This window comes from Pygocentrus nattereri, chromosome 10 (genome assembly GCF_015220715.1).
Source record: "Pygocentrus nattereri isolate fPygNat1 chromosome 10, fPygNat1.pri, whole genome shotgun sequence".
NCBI classification, from domain to species: Eukaryota; Metazoa; Chordata; class Actinopteri; order Characiformes; family Serrasalmidae; genus Pygocentrus; species Pygocentrus nattereri.
Window position 1 is genome coordinate 4,250,001 of NC_051220.1, and position 5,000 is coordinate 4,255,000.

A 5,000-nucleotide genomic window follows, 5' to 3' on the forward strand; every position below is an offset into this window, starting at 1 on the left:
ATCTCGGGCATCGTCAGGATCTTAATATCTACAGATAAACTGAGCAGGAATAAACACACTATGACATTTAGGAGCCTTTAAAGCAGAAGTGCTTCATTTCACTGCGCTGACTGTGGCCTTTCAATGACGCCCCCTCTGCCCCTGCATGTGTGTGTACACTGATGATAAACAGAACGGCTCTCAGACAGCTGTACTCACCATCGTTACAGAGGCACTGATCGGTAATCTGACGCCATTCGCTGCTCCGCGCACACTTTCAGCAAAAATGATACTAAACTTCAAGGCACAAAGGCCTGTCGCTGGGTTTGAATCCCCGGCCGGGTGACCAGGGTCTGCATGTTGTCTGCATGTGTTTCCTCCCACAGTCATACAGCCAGGCCGACTGGACACGCTTGGTGTGAGTGTGTGTGAATGTATATCTCTGTCTGATGGACTGGCGACCTGTCCAGGGTGGTGGCTCCATCACCCCTGTGACTCAGGAGGATAAGCGGTTTAGACTGTGTGTGTGAAATTTGCTGGGCTTACTGGACAATATGGATGCATGTCTCTCAGTAAATAATAACCATCAAGTATTCAGTCAAGCCATAGTATACATAGCACAGTACCTCCTTTAAGTCTAGTAAAATTTCAACATTGAGAGCTAGAGAATACGACTGCTTAAATCGGTTTACAAGCGCTTAATAATCCAATATTTGCAGAAATTCTGATTTCGTCAGTAATCCGATTGACGTGTTTACGTGCATTTGAGTAATCAGATAATGGAAACTCCAGGTCTATGTGAGTCAGACAGTAATCAGATTTCAGCTTTACAACCAGCCAGTAAACTCACAGAAGACAACGTGACGGAAGCGTAACATTAACTCAAACTTCATGCTGGTTTTTTTAAACATCGTGCTACTTTACCTGAAAATATGAACTCAAATCAACTAGAATATGAAGAATATTTAAATCCTTCATTTTGTCCAGCATGTATTTAGTTTCAGAGTTGTTTTGCTGCGTCTCATGGTGACGCTGCTCGCTTATTTCCAGTACCGACGTCTGTTTTCGCACATGCTCAGACTGAGAAATCTGAAAGAAATCAGAGTAAGAGTCCACATGCACTGAGAAATCTGACTACTGAGCTAAAATCCAACTTAAATGTTAAATCTTTCAGCGTCCCACCAGAGGCGGTTAAACATATTAGCATGTAGAATGGGAGCTTTCTATGTGCTGCCATATTCCTGTTACTATATAAAGGATGCATGAAGCTTCCTCTATTGTCAGATGTGTGATTTTCTATTCATTTTGATTGGTTAGCACCAGGGTTGCGCACCATTTAAGGTGGAACGGGACAATTTGACCGAGAAGCTGGTGAAAGAGAAGCAACTTCAGCCTTGTAAAAAGTCGAAACATTGAGATATTTTACAAGAAGCTTGCGGAGAAGTTTCCTGAGATGTGAGAAAAGCGGCTACAGCTGAACTGAAGGTTAAAGCAGAGCAAAGTAGGTCTGAGTTTGGGTTTGTTATAGTTTTAAACTGAACTATCAGCTCATACTGAGACATACTTACAGCCCAGATGGTAAAACGGACATAAAATGTTGTGGCTCCCAAGCTGGTTTGATTTTTGTGGAAAGGACAAAACGGCTCTTCTTAACATTTCAAGCTTACTAGTAAAGGGTGATCAGTGCGTGACCGTTTGCTTGAGCTGTCCACAGGTCAGTCATGATCGCACAGGTGCCACCAACCCAGTGAGCGTTTTTGTTTAAGATGCACTTTTTGAGACAAACTACATGGTGATCTACACATTTTCAGCTTTTCAGATCATGTCAAATTGCATCTGTGGCGAAGCCCGAGCTCCCCCGATAAACGTAAGTCACGAGAGTGATGGCGGGAAAAGGAGGACGAGGACGCTGGTGCTGGCCATGAGAGGCACCAGAGCAAGGAGCGAGTCCCGAGCCCCGCCCCCAGTTATGCAAGGAGGCCGCTTCATTAAACCTCACAGTTGACCCGGGTGGCCAAGCTGCCAGCTGGGGGTGGTAACTAGGAGGCGGAGTGACGGGCTCTCCTTCCCTCTCGGCTCGGGCTGAGAGAGATTACAGAGAGAGGGATGAGCAGCAGCAAAAACAACAAGAGACTGATGGCAGAGCTGAAAAGCTCGAGTAAGAGACTGAAAAGTCTAGCCAGCTTAAGCCACTGAAAACTGGCCAACTTAGTTTTAGTTGTTTGGATTCTGTTTATGTGCTTGGTGAAATTAAAGTAGTGGCTGCTGCAGCGCTGAACCAGGCCTCCAGTGTCCTGCTTGAGCCTGGGGTAGCACATGCAGTGCTACAGTATCAAATACCATAGTGCTATGAACTCATCATTAAAGTAGATGTTATTAAAAAAGAGCAGATTGAATGGTAAAAGGGTCAGAATGTGAAGGGTTAACCCCTTAAAACTGCCAACTGTGTTTTGTATGCAGAGGAACTAGACCTCCGCATTTAACCCACCCGTGCAGTGAAACCCCCACATACATGCACACTAGTGAACACACACACTAGCGGGCAGTGAGCACACTTGCCAAGAGCAGTGGGCAGCCCTATCCACGGCACTCACGGAGCAGCTGGGGGTCGGGTATCTTGCTCAAGGGCACTTCAGTCATGTGCTGTTGGCTCAGGGGATCGAACTGGCGACTTTCCGGTCACAAGGCTGGTTCCTTAACCTCCAGCCCACGACTGCCCCAGTTGTCATTAGTTATTATTCTAACTACACTGATTACAGTGCAAATTGTTACTCAGTTATTCTTAAGTAACAGAAGTGTGTAGTAAAACGTCTGACCTGCCTGTGGGTTCTGGCCATTTAAGGGGATTAAATGCTCACTTTTATGCTCTGGAGTGATTGATCAGCCTGAAAGTGCCGAGTGCTAGACCATCTCATCTATTAGTCAGGTGATGACCGGCTAAAACTGACCCTTATACACACAGTCTTACACACGCACTTGACCTTACTCTGCCCTGCGGCTCAGACTGGCCCACTAAGAAGTGCTTGAGTATGAAACGCCAACACCTGATCCACACACACACTATGGGAGCGGTAGGTGACTAGGGTCATCGCTCTGAAATCATACTGAGAGTAATTACTGTCTATGGCCAAGTGCACTGATACGTAGTTTTCAGCCTCTCTTCCTCTTATTTTACTTTCCTTCTATTTAATCTCTAATTTCAGCCAATACTGAAGTCATTCTGCTAAAGATGTCTGCATAAGAAAATGGTTATGATGTAACCAAAGTCTTTCAGAGTGGTTTTCTGTGAAATGCTGTGTTCTAGAGAAACTTACTCAGTCAGAATTGTTCACAGCGGTGGTGGTGATGGGAACCAGACATCTGAAGAGTTTAATGCCAATTACGTCACATAAAGAAAAAAAATCTTTACTGTTTAAATAAAGGAGTCACTTTCCAGTAAATATAGCCCATATATGGACAGCTTGAATTCACTGTTATTGTGATTTAATGAATGAACACATTTACATACACTAATCAGGCATAATGTGATGACCACCTCCTTGTTTCTACTCTCACTGTCCAGTTTATCAGTTCCACTTACTGTATAGCTGCACTTTGTAGTTCTACAGTTACAGACTGTAGTCCATCTGTTTCTCTGATACTCTGTTACCCTGTTCTTCAGTGGTCAGGACCCCCATGGACCCTCACAGAGCAGGTACTGTTTTGGTGGTGGGTCATTCTCAGCACTGCTGTGGTACGAGTGGATCAGATACAGCAGTGCAGCTGGGGTTTTTAAACACTGTGTCCACTCACTGTCCACTCTATTAGATGCACCTGCGTTGTTGGTTGACCCTGTAGATGTAAAGTCAGAGACGACAGCTCATCTGCTGCTGCACAGTTTGTGTTGGTCATCCTCTAGTCCTTCATCAGTGGTCACAGGACGCTGTTGACTGGATAGTTTTGATTGGTGGACTATTCTCAGTCCAGCAGCGACACTGAGGTGTTTAAAAACTCCAGCAGCACTGCTGTCTGATCCACTCAGACCAGCACAGCACACACTAACACACCACCACCACATCAGTGTTACTGCAGTGCTGAGAATGATCCACCACCCAAATAATACCTGCTCTGTGAGGGTCCATGGGGGTCCTGACCACTGAAGAACAGGGTAACAGAGTATCAGAGAAACAGATGGACTACAGTCTGTAACTGTAGAACTACAGAGTGCAGCTATACAGTAAGTGGAGCTGATAAAGTGGACAGTGAGTGTAGAAACAGGGAGGTGGTCATGATGTTAGGCCTGATCGGTGTACGTCTGCCTATTCAGTTTATAGCAGTTTAGCCCCACCCATTCAAACTAAGCTTATAAGTGATATGAGGACTGTGTGAGTCTGTAAGTTTCTCTACAATGAACCATTTTGCACCAAACCACTCTGAATGACTCTGTTTACAACTCAACTATTCAATTATGCAGGAAAGTTGGTTTGGTGGAATTCCCATTTAAGAATTCCACATCCAAACTGAGAAAAATGAGAGGCAGTTAAGTATCACTGTTGACAGATCAAAACCTCATATCTCCAAAAAGGTAACTTTACAGGAGAAGGGAAAAACCTACTTCACATTTACTGCAAGTCAATGGAACCAGGCATTTGTCCAAGTCATTTTGAGCCGTTCATCATGAAATTTACACACAACGTAAAGGCCAACACACACATCTTCTAAGCAGGGTCGCAGGGGGTGCTGGAGTCTATCCCAGCGGTCTTCAGGCGGAAGGCAGGATACACTCTGGACAGGTCACCAGTCCATCGCAGGGCAGACAGACAGATTCACTTACACACTAACAGTAAGGGGCAATTTTGCACGTCCAATTGGCCTGACTGCATGTCTTTGGACTGTGGGGGGAAACCGAAGTACCTGGAGGAAACCAACGCAGACACAAGAAAAACATGCAAACTCATCACAGAACGGACCCCGGGCACCCGGCTGGGGAATCGAACCCAGGCCCTACTTACTGTGAGGCGACACCGCTACCCACCACGCTG

At 45.5% G+C, this 5,000-nt stretch overlaps 1 protein-coding gene across 3 annotated transcripts in view; it reads right to left on the bottom strand.

Moving 5' to 3' along the window:
- The window catches only part of slc8a1b (solute carrier family 8 member 1b), a 181,828-nt gene that overhangs the window by 30,171 nt on the left and 146,657 nt on the right, over window positions 1-5,000 (bottom strand). The window lies entirely within an intron of this gene.